Source organism: Lycorma delicatula, chromosome 8 (assembly GCF_047948215.1).
Source record: "Lycorma delicatula isolate Av1 chromosome 8, ASM4794821v1, whole genome shotgun sequence".
Lineage (NCBI taxonomy): Eukaryota > Metazoa > Arthropoda > Insecta > Hemiptera > Fulgoridae > Lycorma > Lycorma delicatula.
In genome coordinates this window covers 13,444,769-13,460,543 of record NC_134462.1, presented here as the reverse complement: position 1 = coordinate 13,460,543, position 15,775 = coordinate 13,444,769, and the positions used below count along the sequence as shown (strand labels likewise).

At 30.4% G+C, this 15,775-nt stretch overlaps 1 protein-coding gene across 1 annotated transcript in view; it reads right to left on the bottom strand.

Moving 5' to 3' along the window:
* Positions 1 to 15,558, bottom strand: part of path (solute carrier family 36 member pathetic) — a 337,200-nt gene extending 321,642 nt beyond the window's left edge. Inside the window, exon 1 of the mRNA XM_075373145.1 lies at positions 15,423 to 15,558. The gene's annotated coding sequence lies outside the window, so the exon portion shown is untranslated. The remainder of the gene's footprint in view (positions 1 to 15,422) is intronic.
* Positions 15,559 to 15,775: the final 217 nt, after the last annotated feature.

The window sequence follows — 15,775 nt, the reverse complement described above, 5'->3', positions numbered from 1 at the left end:
AACATTTACTCAATTTTTCACGTCATAAAAAAAAATAATAAATTAAATTCTATCATATTGCATGCACTACATTACGTGAATTAAACTAATAAAAACACTTAGATAAATTGAATTTTAAAATATGTATTGGTCATTTTATAATACTGACCATAGCTGTACGAGTGTGAACATGTGGGGGCACGCACACGCTCAGGTAAATGACGCGACATTTAAGTTCATGACCTTGACAATATGAACAGCAGACAACGTGTTTTTTGTCTTTCAATAGACTTTACTGTACTAACATTACATTACCTGGCTGGGTAACAACTTTGCCTTCTAAGTACCGTTATATAACCGGTAAGGATTTTTTTTAAACGTACCATTATTATTTAAATAAATTATATTATTTATCAGTAAATAAGTAGAAATAAAATGTTTTAGAAATATTTTTTCCTTGTTATAATATGCTTCAGATTAAATATTATTATCTAGAAATTTAAGGAAAACATTACATTAATTTTTTTTTACATTAAGACTACCTTATCACTTTAGAAGCAATTATTAATACATAGTTTTTTTTTAAACAATGTTTATCAAAGTATATCAAAAACGTTTTTTTTCTTACGTAATTAATTATGTGAAATAGATGGAGGCACATTTTGAAATATGGGCAAGCAGGATATTAGAGAAAATTTAACAGAATTGGAAATTAACTGTCTTGATTAGATTAAATTAATAAGGGATGAGAATAGAAACAATCAAAACAATTCAGAAGAGAAAACCAGTTGGCTAAGAGGTATGAAAAAAGGAAGGATTTTAAAGACAAAGTTTAGTAGAAAATTCAAAGTAGAGACGATGAAAAACATCAAATATAATCTAAAAGAAAATTGGAATTACCTGTACCCGTAGTTTTTCTGGAAAAAGGATAGAAACAGACGACCATGGTGTAAAGATATGCTTGGAAGATAATATGATACTGGATTTATCCAATACCTTAAGTCCCTGAACAAAAGAAATATTGGTTCTTTTTCGGAATCCGACAGCCACTTTTTTCAATTTTTTATTCCAAATCAGTAGGTATTTGCATGAAATTATAAACATAATCTAACCAAACTTAAACTACGCTCGATAAAAATAGGTATTTTTAATTCCTTATACGAGGTAAAGGAAGAAGTATTATGATCGCGAAAAATTACGGTTTTCAGATTTCAACGGAAACATCCATTTTCGCCATCCCTGAATCCATTTTGGACTAGTTCCGGCGTGACATCTGTACGTACGTATGTATCTCACGTAACTCAAAAACGATTAGCCGTAGGATATTGAAATTTTGGATTTAGGACTGTTGTAACATCTAGTTGTGCACCTTCCCCTTTGACTGAAATTGACTAAGCAAAAGTGTCCAAAAAATCTAAAAAGATTTGGATTTTTAACTTTTTTTTTTAACTGCAGTAATAAGCTCTCATGGAGAGCTTTTCAAAGATATATCATAAGTGGTACTTATTTTCATTGGTTACAAAGTTATAACAAAATAAAATTTTAATTAATGAAATATTTGGATCTTACAAGTGGAAGGTGCACATCGGTTCGACTTCATTTTATTTATTTTTTAATTTGTATATATTGATTTATTAATAATTATTAACCTGTGATTGTAAAGAACAAATTTTTCAATAATTAATTATTCAATAATAAAAATAAAAAAAGATGTATATGAAAAAATCAGAAATTATTAGTGCAATAAAATTTTACGTACTTTTAAAAATGTGTATTTTTTTTTTGTCTTCAGTCATTTGACTGGTTTGATGCAGCCTCCAAGATTCCCTATCTAGTGCTAGTCGTTTCATTTCAGTATACCCTCTACATCCTACATCCCTAGCAATTTGTTTTACATATTCCAAAAATGTGTATAGGTAATTTAATAGACATTATTACATATGTGTATAGATAATAGATTGGTGAAACATTTGATTATTTAATATTAATTGAAAATTATAATTTAGAATCGTATTATTTTTGGATTTTCTAGTTTAATTTCTGCTTAACTTTATTTAATTATTCTGGAATTTCTGTTTAATTTTATCTACATTAAACTTAACTACACAGTGACTGAAAAGCAGACCCTCAAAAGAATAACATGTACAGTGAGGAATACATACCCGATCTTTAATAAATTGCAAAAAATTCTTATCTTTTAGTTCATAACTCCTCTGATATTGTCGGACAGTATTCTCCCTAAGGCGGAGTTGTCATCATCAAATTTCATTTATTTGTTTTTTGTTGCCAATCATTTATTCGCTCTTTGGTTAGATATAATTCTTCTGATCTTAATTTGTGTAAGCGTTCTCTAGTTCTCAAATTTTCTCTCTCTTTATGTTTATCATCTTCTCTTAATGTTTTTATTCTTTCTTTGTTTGAACATTTTCTTCCTTTTTTTTAATTTAAATATATTTATTTATTATTAATAATTGTTAACCTCTGATTGTAAAAAAAAAAATTACAATAAATAATATTTCAATACTAACAATAAAAAAAAATCAGAAGTTATTAGTGAAATAACATTTTATGTACTTTTAAAAATGTGTATATGTAATTTCATAGGTACAAGGAAGTCATGTGGTGTCCATATCAGATTTTCTTATTTCTACTCGTCGATTTTATTCACTAGGGTTGATTTTATTTATTAACATGGGTCTTCCAAATGTACTTGAGAGAGGTCCAACATAATCATTATGTTTATAATTATAAATATAATCTAACGAAACTTAACCTACACTCGCTTTTCGTTTCCCCCATGCGCTCGATCAAACATGAAGAAAAACTTTCAAATTTTTAAAACTTTTCTTTTTACTGATTTTGTTTTAATTTGATGGTTTTTTTAAATATGAGGTATACTGTCAAAAAGTAGAGTATTGGAGCTTTAATTATTTTTATTCGTCTCTAAGGCACTCGGTTGCAATGTTAAAATAGTTTGAATACAGTCAATAATTTTTTTATCGAAGGTGACCCTTTAATTTTTTGTACTAGTGTAACAGATATTTAATTTTAGTTTGAAATATCAGGAAAATATAATTTTTTCCTTTTTTAATCAGCCATCCCCTTCCTAGACCGCCTTAATGCCACCACTGTTTTGTGAGCTTTCTACCGCCCTCCCCTGAAGGCCACCAGCGCCCAAAAGGGGGCGTTATCGCCCACTTTGAGAACGAATGATTTGGAGCAATGAACGGTCATTTCCGTCTTCCCTATCAATCGTTCAATAAAAGCAAGATAAAAATTTACATACTGAAGCAGCTATAATTCCTATAGAGCAATAAATTAATGTACATACTCTTTTCGTTGAGAAATAATAAATTAAAAATCTACTTAGGAATAGATATTTCTTTTACATTTTTTTTTTTGTCTTCAGTCATTTGACTGGTTTGATGCAGCTCTCATATTTTACATAAAATCGTATAATAGCAACGAATCTATCAAATTATTAAATTAATAACACGTGTTATACTTGCCAGTCTTTAAAAGACGAGAAAAATAGAAAACGAACAACAAAATGTAATAAGGACACGGATTACTTTTGAATGGATACAAAATGTATTAGGAATAATATTTTTGCAAAAACCCAGTTTCTTATAAGGTTTTACTGATTAATGAAATCTATCTGTCATTTTAAATTGCCGTTGTTCATAGTATATATATATTTTTAGATTATGAGACAAAGTCTCTTTTTATTTTAAGAAAGAAAAAAAACAATTAGCATAATGTACATTTTGCTGATAAAAACGATTCGCTGGTATAAAACGAAACACTGCATTTAACTGGAAAATTGCCCAAAAGTTTTATTTTTAGAAATATAAAACGATTATTTTTAATCCAGTTTAAACTAATTATAGACTGTTTTAAATCTGGAGAAGTAAAAATACTCAGATGTCATTAAATAAAAAAAATCATGTGGACACTACATGACTTCCTTGTACGCCTATTAAATTACGTATACACATTTCGTTATAAATCATTCATTTCATCCTCTGAAGCAATACTTAACTCTGGAGCCGGAGGACATTTTTTTTTTTTAATTTGATGTTGGCATATCATGACTTCCTTGTATGCCTGTTAAATTACATATACACATTTTGTTTAAATGAAAAGTACAAAAGTACGAACATAATACATAAACATTTCGTACATGAAATTTTATTTCGTTCATAACATCTGATATTTTTTCTATATATATATATATATATATATATATATATATATATATATATATATATATATATATATAGTTATTATCGAATTATTTATTGTAATTCTTTTTTTTTACAATCAGAGGTTAATAATTATTAATAAATCAATATATTTAAACTAAAAACAAAAAAATTAAAAAAGAAAAAGGAGATGAATTCGGATTCTAACCAATGTGTCTTCCCATTGTAAGATCCAAATATTTCATTAATTAAAATTTTATTTGGCTGTAGCTCTGGAACCAGTGAAAATAAGTACGACTTACGACATATCATTCAAAATATCAATGAGGGCTCATTACTATAGTAAAGAAAAAGTCCAAATCCAATTTTTTTTGGATTTTGAGTTTTTTTGGACACTTTTGGTTCAGTCGATTGCAATCAAAATGGAAGGTGGACAACTAGATGTTACAACAGTCCTAAATCCAAAATTTCAACATGCTACGGCTAATCGTTTTTGGGTTATGCGAGATACATATGTACGTACAGATATCATGCCGAAACTAATCAAAATGGATTCAGGGATGGTCAAAATGGATATTTCCGTTGAAATCTGAGAACCGAAAATTTTCGCGATCACAATACTTCCTTTACTTCGTACAAGGAAGCAAAAAGAAAAGAAAAAAGTATATAATACGAATCAAACATTCCATTTTTTTGTGCTTGTTTATTATCACCACATAAGGTTTAAGATTGTGTGTAGAAATAGAAATTTAGCGTATGAAACATGTCATGTCTGACCGGGATTCGAACCAAGGACGTCCGGATGAAAGGCCGAAACGCTACCACTCGCGCCACGGAGGCCGGCAATTTACTATAAAACTCGAATTTTAAGTAATAATGTTTTTAAAATACAGTGATATGTTGCGTTAATTAAAGTATCCTTAAATACCTTTTTCAACAGTTAAAAACAGGAAATTGAAATTCAAAAATCCTTTTATTTCAAAATAATTTTTTTCCGGTAGAGGACACGATACTCCTTCGGGATCGACTTAAAACTTATAAGTGGAAGGTTAGAATAATGACGTAATTTTACAGAGTACTGGAAACAACTGTACAACCCACCGGGTTGGTCTAGTGGTGAACGCGTCTTCCCAAATCAGCTGATTTGAAAGACGAGAGTTCCAGCGTTCAAGTCCTAGTAAAGCCAGTTATTTTTACACGGATTTGATTACTAGATCGTGGATACCGGTGTTCTTTGGTGGTTGGGTTTCAATTAACCACACATCTCAGGAACGGTCGAACTGAGAATGTACAAAGACTACACTTCATTTACACTCATACATATCATTCTCATTCATCCTCTGAAGAATTATCTAAACGGTAGTTACCGGAGGTTAAACAGGAAAAAGAAAAGAGAAGAGAAAAGAAAAGGAAACAACTGTACAAACAATCAACCTATGACAACCGTAGCTTAAATGACAACCACTTTTTTTTTCAGAAGTGGACAACAATACCTGTTAAATAACTGCACAAAATACAAAATCAGAAAATGCTCCTACCTCAATTTTTCGGTACGAGACCACTACTTTGGGGTGATACCCCAAAGTACTGTCGTTTTTGAAACCAGCTTAGAAAAATATTAAATACCCGACACTGGTTAAGGTTGAAGATTTTACGTTATAATTTTTGTTTGTCAATGATCTTTCGAATTAGTGACAATCCTAGTTCCATTTAAAAGTTTTGAGTTGTCCCCCGTTGAGGTTTCCTGGGATCTTAGGGGGATATCGCAGTCTTATACTGAAAACTTCATCGTTTCCAGATGGCTAATTTAATTTTTCTACGTTTATCGGCTGAATTGTTATTTAAGGGTTCCGATACTTTATTAACAACCTTTTCTTTCTTTCCCCTCTTTAGCCTCCGGGAATTACCGTTCAAGTATTACTTTAGAGGATGAATGAGGATGATATGTATAAGTGTATATGAAGTGTAATAGAAACCCAACTACCAAAGAACACCGGTATCGGTAGTCAAATCCGTATAAAAGTAACTGCCTTTACTAGGACCTTAACGCTGGAACTTTCGACTTCCGAATCAGCTGATTTGGGAAGACGCGTTCACTACTAGACCAACCTGGTGGGTTTTATTAACAACCTATATATATATATATATATGTTAACTGTATAATTTACGAAACTGGATCTTGGCAACAAAATATATTTATTTTATTAATTTAAAACATTTTCTTTTACTCAAGTTTTCTTATCAGTCATTGCAATATTGAGTACTTTCGTACTCAAGGCTCGCTTCGTTCGCCCTCCCGTTTAACCAGGCGGCTTCCCTCCTGGACTCCCATTATGTTTATTATCCTCTTGCTTGCGAGAACAATACTCATAAATAATAATTAAAGCCTGTCCAGTTTATAAAAAAAAACTATCAGTCTATTGTAATTTCTTCAGAGCAAGAATTTGGTCAGAATAAGACTCGAAAGTTTGAGTGATCTGAAATATAAGGTTTTCAGAATAGTCGGCCCGAATGTTAAATATAGTAGTTATAACCGGTTACCAGTACGAAGGACGAGTAAATATGTTTTTTTTGTTTTTTTTTGGACAGTTCTTAGTATTACCAGGAGGTGATGTTACTTCGTTTCTCTTTTTTTATTTATTTTATTTTTTTGTAGACCAGTTTATAAACAAAATAATCTCAAGTATGGACTTGTATACAATATTTATAGCAATTCCCTCCGGTGTATATATAAATATATATTGATTATTCCCACAGGAAACTTTGGAGAAAGCCACATACAGTAGTCCATAGAGAAGCAATGACTCTCCAACCGGAGACCATTCACTTCAAGAGTCTGCCCTTGTGACTTATTTATTGACTTCAAAATAGCAACTTTACGTGAAACTGGAGGCACTTAAAAATGATTGGCAACATTAAAAGAATGGATGCCGTATGTGTCGCCCTTTAAAATTACTTTTATTGATAATCAAAAAAGATATCGCAAACGACAAAGAAACCTCTTTTCTGTACAAAATTTAATTTCAAATACTGCAATTTTCGGTTTCTGAATTCGATTTGACCAACGGTTTGGCTAAATTAAAGTTGAATACCGCCGAGGAATACATTCCGGTTGTTAGTGCAAGCCATTAAAACGGCCAACATCTGGAAACAGTGCTATTATCGTAACAGTAATAGTCCTACGTTCCAGATACAAAAAATATGTTCATGCAATATTTCTGCTCAGTCGGTTAGTAAATTTTTGTGTAAAAGAGTAACAAGACTCAAAGAAACCACCACATTTATTTATTTATATATATCAGATTGAATAAAAACAATTAAATTATAAAACTGTAAAGATAGACGTTTATTTCAGTCAATGAGATAAAACAAATTATTCTATTTATGTTACAATCTATTGTTTGATAATAAAGTTATTATTTTAGTACCAGATTTAAATTTACGTTTAAATGATATATTTAGATTATTTTTCTCAGCCAGTTGTTAAAATTCTATTCATTAAGTATTTAATTATACATTTTTTTCATCGCTATTTTTTAAAATAAACTTTTCTAAATTTGTCATTTCTATTATTATTATTATTCTATACATAAAAATAATTTTTAATTCATTTAAATTTTATGCTAACACATATGAATTAAAATAAATAAACCATGCAATTGTTTTTAAGACCAACAATAAACAAAGCTGGCAAACTATTGCATGACTTTCCCAGCTACGCCGGTCAAGTATAACTTCTATTAAAGTAATGAAAAATTGCTTCTCATTTTGGGTCCGGAACTTAATATAGGTACCAAAGACTACTTTAATTTTAATAACAGAAATTAAGAGTTCAAGAAAAGAAAACAAAATGTATATTTTTTATTGGTAGGGAATAAAGTTTAAGAATATTTTTACCGAAAAAAACATTCATATTTAGGTTAAGTTTATAAATTTGCTTGAGTAAAATTTTTTTCTAAATTTATTCCTCTCTCACGTTTTCTCTTTAGCCTCCGGAACCACCGTAAGGTATTACTTCAGAGAATGATATTTATAAATATAAATGAAGTGTAATCTTGTATAGTCTCAGGCGACCATTTCCTGAGACGTGTGGTTAATAAAAAACCAAACCACGAAAAAACACCGGTTTCCACGATCTAGTATTCAAATCGGTATAAAAGTAACTGCCGTTATTAGGATTTGAACAATCAAACAGCTCCTTCGATAAAGTCTAAAATAAGAAAAAGAAAATTTTCCCGGGGCTCTCCGCGACCGATTCCATAGCCGCAGAGCTAGAGCTTCGCTCGCCATTAACGTATTACCAGAAGGGAGACTTAATAATATAAATTAATATATATTTAAATAAATTATCAAAATAATTAATTCATTATTTCAAAAACTTATTGGTAGATACTGAATTTTTTAAAGTAGTTTAAAATTAATTATGATTATAATAAAAAAATTACATTTTTGAAAAAAAAGTTTAGATTTCTGAAGATCTTAAATCGTTTGGAGAAGCAGAAATCTCCGTTGAAGTATTCAAAAATGCACAAAAAAGAAATACTATATTTGGAACAAATTTTTAATAATTCCTTTAGAGATAAAAGACCTAAAGAATATTGCAAATATTTAGATAAACGAAAAATAAAATTAAAATTCACCATGTGTGATACTATTAAAATAACTCGAAAGTACTTGACAAAAATAATGCCGGGTGGTTCGGATCTATCCAATAATTTTAAGTCGTTACCAACCAAATTATACATTACGGTGGAGGGACGGAGTAGGAATAATTACAGAGGGCTCTAGTGTTACCAACCTATATTTACGCGTATAAAAAAGGAACTAAGAATAAAAATTACGTGCGTGCGTGTGTAATATAATATATATATACGCGCAAGTGGAGTACACAAAGGGGAGCTACAAGACCACCCTGCAGAAGAAGAAGTCTGTTCTCTCGTCCGCTAAGTTCTTTTTAGAACTAGCCACTATTCAAAGGTTAAAAGAAGAGAACAGAAATAGACACTTCGGAAAATCACTTCCCGTTATCCCCATTCCTTTCCTTACCCAATATCACTGACCGGACTACGCCTAACATACACCATCCTGGAGCCCATCCGGAGAGCCAAACCGACCCGCACTCTACCGGTCTACCAGTAGAGTGCCACATAGGACCAGGCCCTAAAATCGCCTCCGGTATCCTCCCCTTAAGAGAGGGTGGCCCCTAATTACATGGCTTTCTGTCGACATTGGGGAGCGCGTCACCGAAAATAACCTTAAAACCACATTGTTCCGTCGGGTTCCTGTAACCGAAAACTCCTTTAAATCAGAACGCAGTCTCAAAATTCACATAAAACATGAGCATTAGTCAGTTTTCTATTTATTACCTGCGAGTCTATTAGAAAGACCTACCTGCAAAGGACGTAAGTCCGTATGCTGCAATAGGCAGGAGAGTATCGCGCCCTCCTATTTCCCTGCGTTCCATACCATACACAAAGAGAGGACTACATCAACATTGGTAATATTTCATGTAGTAAAACTTAAAATAAAATATAGTTGTTGAAAACAATTTGAAAAAATAAACAATTAGATTTTTTTTGAGATGAATATTATTAAGAATACCCAATCAACGTATTAATTAAAGATAAAATCAAATGAAAGTAGACTTCAAAAAACCCACAGCGTTATCTTTAGTTTTTAAAATTTCAACTTTAAAGTCGACCCCTCAAATCAAAAACAAAGAAACTACCTTTAATTTTTCACAATTTCAAAAAGTTTAAATTAAAAAAAAAATTAATAAATTACAAAAGTTTTAATTATTTAAATTTTAGTGCGTTACTATACGTTGCATTAAAAAATTTGATGTGGACACCACACCACTTCCTTTTACGCCTACTAAATTACATATACACAAATTTTTAAAATGAAAAGTACATAAAATTTTATTTCATTAATAACTTCTGATATTTTTTTATATTAGTATTACTGAATTATTATTTATCGTAAAACGTTTTACAACCAGAAGTTAATGTATATATTTAAACTAAAAAAAAAAAAATTGAGATGAAGTCTGATTCAAACCGATGTGCCCTGCCCTTATAAGATCCAAATATTTCATTAATTAAAATTTTATTTGGCTATAACTCTGGAACCAATGAAAATAAGTACCACTTATAATAAATCGTTGAAAAGCTCTCAATGAGAGCTTATTACTGCAGTTAAGAAAAAGTCCAAAATCCAAATATTTTTGGATTTTGGGCTTTTATGGACGATTTTGGTTCGGTCGATTGCAATCAAAAGGGGAAATATACAACTAGATGTTACAACAGTCCTAAATCCAACATTATAACATCCTACGGTTAATCGTTTTTGAGTTACATAAGTAACTCAAGTTTTGCAAGTTTTTGCAAGATACATACGTACGTAAAGACGTCACGCCGAATCTAGTCAAAATAAATTCAGGGATAGTCAAAATGGATATTTCCGCTGAAATCTGAAAACCGAAATTTTTCGCGATCACAATTCTTCCTTTACTTCGTACAAGGAAGTAAAAAAAAAAATGTATTTAAAATTTTCATTGCTATTAGAAATACTTATACATCTACAAAAATGTTTACCTGTATGAAAAAAATCATTGTTAAGTAAAAAAAACGCGAGAAACTTGCGTCTTGAGAACAAAGAAAGGAAAATATATAAATAAAAGATTACCGAACACGGATAGCAGGAATGAGGCCCCTGAAATGTAGGGGAGTAAGTTTTTAATTTTTTATTAAGCGCTGTATAACAGAGTTACACAATTCTTTGCAGTTTCTTTTTTTTAAAGTCATCTATTGTTGTCGATGACGAAAATGATAATTTCGAGATCAAACAAGTCAAAAGACTGACTAAAACCCTATCTTTCTAGTCTTCGTAACATAAGTTTTAATGTAGTAGATTTCTAGTTACATCGAAATTATAGGCAATGAATGAACTGAACTGTTGTAGAATCGATATGCGGTTATGATTGAACCTCATATCGACTAATGTCGATGTGTGGCCCGACATTTACAGACCGCATGGTCGGTTCTCCTAAGGCATACCTTTTGAAGCATTGGTTAAAATTGTGCGGTTAAATTGCTGGTAGTTGGTAACAATTAACTGCTATAACAAACTGAGTGATGCGTACGAATTATTTGAAGCGAAGAATTTTTCCTTTATTTAAATTATATTTTACAATAGTAAAATGGTAAATTATTAAACTATATTCAAGGTAATAATGTAAGCGAAATAGATAAACTTTCTACTTTTTTAAAGCTAATCTCTAGACTTCATTTAATTTTTTTCTATCTTCAATTTCGTATTGGTTAGAAAGCAAAACATTCCCATTTCAATTTCATTAGTTTCGTCTGTATGTATTTATTTATAAATTATTAATCTAAATGACAGAATCATAATAAAAAATAAGAGAACCATTAAATTTCAACCCATAAATACAGTATATATATATATATATACTGTATACTTTTAAAAATAAAATTTAGCAAACTCGAAACGATCTACTTTTCTGTATGAGAACATTATTTGGGCCATACAATAGGCAATTTTTAAAATAAATGTAAAAAAAATTAAATGGCCTCTTAAATTTTCATTAGGATTGTCGTAGCCTGAACGGTTTTTTTTCAACGCCCTTTGAAATATTATGTCACAACCCTACCTTTCCCATTTAAAATTTAGGAATTGTCCTCCATCGTGGTTTAGAGATGTGGTTGTCTCAAGTCAAAAATAGATCCGGGTACTTACGTATTAACGCCACCGCAACTACAGCTTTATTTAAAAACTAAGTAGTCTATCGGATTTCGGTATAAAATGGGCCGATATAGAGTTTAACATAGATTCAAAACGGTCTCTTTATTAATTTTAATAAATGGTTATTTATATTATAAATATAATTTAACCAAATTTAACCTATGCTCGCTAACCTTGACTAATTAACAGGAGTGTTTTGATTATTTAAATAATAAATAATTGCAATAATTACTGAATTTATTAAATAAATACTCAAAAAATTACGTTGTTAATTAGTCAAGGTTAGCGAGCGAAACGAGCGTAGGTTAAGTTTAGTTAAATTATATTTATAAAATAAATAAATATAAATAACCATTTATTATAATTAATAAAGAGACTGTTCATTTTCCCGAAATCCGATTGACTACTTTGGTTTTAAATAAAGCTGTAGCTGCGGTGGCGTTAATACATAAGTACCTAGATCCGTTTTGAGGAACATTTGTTAAACTTTATTTAATTTTCTTACTTACTCACTAGCCAACGTCCAGTCTTGGCTGTTGAGCCATTTTCTGACGGGCTGACCAATATACACCGGCTTCTGTGTAAACGGAGCCTTCATCATCACTATGCGAATGGTCCAGAGGTCTGCATCCGTAGTTTCGTGACCGCAGAGTTGACATGCTGGAGAGGTCAGAACCCGTATCCGATGTAGGTGCGAGGGCAGATGGTCATGTCCGGTTTTTAATCTAAATGCAGCAATGCTGACTGCTCGAGGGAGGTTATAGCTTATAGGGATATGTGTGACAAAGCTCTCCCACATCTTGCCTGCTCTGATTCTTTGCGGTTTTCGCTGTTGAGAAATTATTTGAGATGTGCTGTACGTTTGAAATTAATCTTGAAAAAATTTAATTGCCGCCATTTTGGGTAGAGTTGTCTAATTTGATGTTTTTTTAAACAAAATTTTAGTTTTTCAATGCTTTTTAAAGTGATGTAACATTTTACTAAACATTTTTGAATTCTCTCCCCCTATGAATACTTGTGGGTATGGCAGTGTAATCCAGAATAATAGATCATTTCGAGGTAGTAGCATTTGGTGAATTTCATTTTTCTATGTATAATTATTGAAAAGTTATTTAAAGGTTCTTCAACTATGTTAATACCCTATATTTTTTAATCTTTTTCCTCTTCCGGGAAAAACTTTTTCAACTTATTTTTAGTTTTTCCCCTTTATGGATAGACATTTAATAACGTTTCAATTTTCATTTAATTTTATTTTGCTTCCGGAAACATTATTTGTGTTCTTTGTAGTTTCTTTTAACGGGGGTTATCGGTTAATTATCATAAAATTTGACTTTCTTTTAGGGTTAGGATAATATTAACTCTCTGGTATCGTTTACACACAAAATGTACTCTTTAACGGCGAACAGCTTACGTTGAAACATTTTAGCGTGCGTGCGCTAGCAGACACAATTTGCTACAAATAAGGAAAAACAAAACTAATTTAATTCTGAAAACTAAAATATTTACAACGTAAAAAACGCACAATTAAAGAAAAAGAAAAAAGTTAACACATCAGTAAAATTGACTGGTATGAAATTTTTTAGGACGCCCACGCCAGTTTTTTTTTAAAGCTGTACGTGATAAGATGTCTGATAAGCAAGTTTTTAATAGCTGAACGATTAGACCAGGCAATAGTAATATACGGTATAAATATATTTTGACAAGTTCCTTTTTTTCTTTTACTTATTTATTAATTATTTTTTAAAGATAAAAAACAATCGCATAAATCATTTACAACCTATTTTAAAATAGTTATTCTCAAACAGCAGTCATTAACCAATAAATTCCAAGGTCTTAAAAAAGAACATGAGAAAACTTAGGCTAAAAATCCGGTGAAAATTCCTTTTATTTAGAAAAAATGGATAATTAATAAAAAATTAATTTTGTCATATAATATGCTAAGTCTCCAAGTATTTAAATAAATATTCTCTAAAATAACTAACCTTAAGACACCCAATTTTGTTGCTTTATGTTAGAGTTCTGTCTTTATTTTGGTTTTATTTGGAAATAAAATCAAAATTTACAATATGCATAGGCGTTTTATACCTGTTTAATTTTTAAGGTAAATTTTAATTATTTACTACAGTAATTCTGTGTTCGAGCGCTGATAACGACACCTCGTTGTGCGCCTAAGAAAAAAAATAAGGCAATCACAAAATATATTTTTCATTCCACGGTCAAACAAAAAAAAAATGTTTACGCATTTATGAATTGTCAAATAAGCTAATTTAATGTAAAAAATTATCTTTTACCTGAACAAAATTAATTAAGTTTATAACATCTTAATTCACCAAAATGCTTGTGTAAAAAATTATTATTAAAAAAAAAAACAAAACAAAATAAAACATGTCTGTAATATGACAAGTTATAGTTAGTCGAATACATCAGCAAAACTGCTGAGGACAAGATTGAAATAGGCCTTGAGAAAAAAATGAAATAGCCTAATGATGAACAGATGTGCAAGTCACTTTTTTTAATCACAAGGGAAAAATTCGATCCGCAAACTAAATCAGATTTTTATACCGCAAAACGAATAAGGAGAAAATAATAAGTTGCAGTATTTCATTGTTATTTTCTAATATGCTGTTCTCCACTCGTAAAAATAAATTATAGAAAAGAATAATGAAATCAGAAGTTTCATAATAAAAATTAAAATATCACTCGATATACATTCGCATTCAAGATGTGGAACGCAAAAATAAATCCATCCTTATACAAAACCCTAACCTATGGTACCACACATACCAATATGCCAACTAAAATGTTAAGCACGTGGCAAAGTTAAATAACACTAAATGTCCGTACCACACATCTGTATGAACATAATTCAATAAATATATTATTTTTAACATTCTACCAGAAACGCCTTTAAAGTAATATTTTATGTAAAATAAATTACAAACAGATGAAAAACTTGTTAATTATGGATATTGTAAAAGTGTAGCCTATATTAGAAAATGAAGATAAATACTAGTAGACATTTAACTTCACGAGTGAAATTAAAAAACAAATTGTTACTTATTTTTAAATTATAACGAACAGTGAGGTTCTAATAAGTCTGTTTATTTTAAGCACTGTAAAAATGAATCTTAAAATTTAGAACTTAAAACCTCTTTTTTTAACATATAACTTTACAAAAAAAATACATTTATCCTAAATAAAAAAATAAAACGAAATTATTTAGGTTAACTAAAGTCAAATCAAACACGTGCCAATAAAGACATGATAAAAATAAATGTAATTAGATACCGGTAGTCTAATGCGTGTAACTTAAATTAACTACCGGTACAGACTAATATTTTATAAGAGGATGATGTAATCAATCCAATCTCAGTTTTGGCGGTAACATATAACTTTAACACTAATTTTCTACAAAAAAAAAAGGGCATAAATTAATAATAAAATCACATTTGTATAAAAATAAATAACACACACCTACAATCCAGAAATAGTGCATCCACTCCGCAGACAACTAACACGTGAATACCACAACAACCAAATACAGCCGACACAGTGCAATTCCAAGCTAAGGCTACTGGGATAACCACGTGTGACTGAAGTCAGGTTAGAACGACACAAAAAAAGTACAGACGAGGGCGCACTCTGCTCTACGCATCTCCCCTCTTCAACTAACACACAAACACCTCGCGACTACATACACAATACCTGTACTGCGTACGTAAATACAATATTGTTATAGATGTGTGTACGTATTTGAACAAGCAATCACATCGTACGTATTCATTCATGGAAGTCGTTCAACTTCAACAATTATTATAGAACGATGT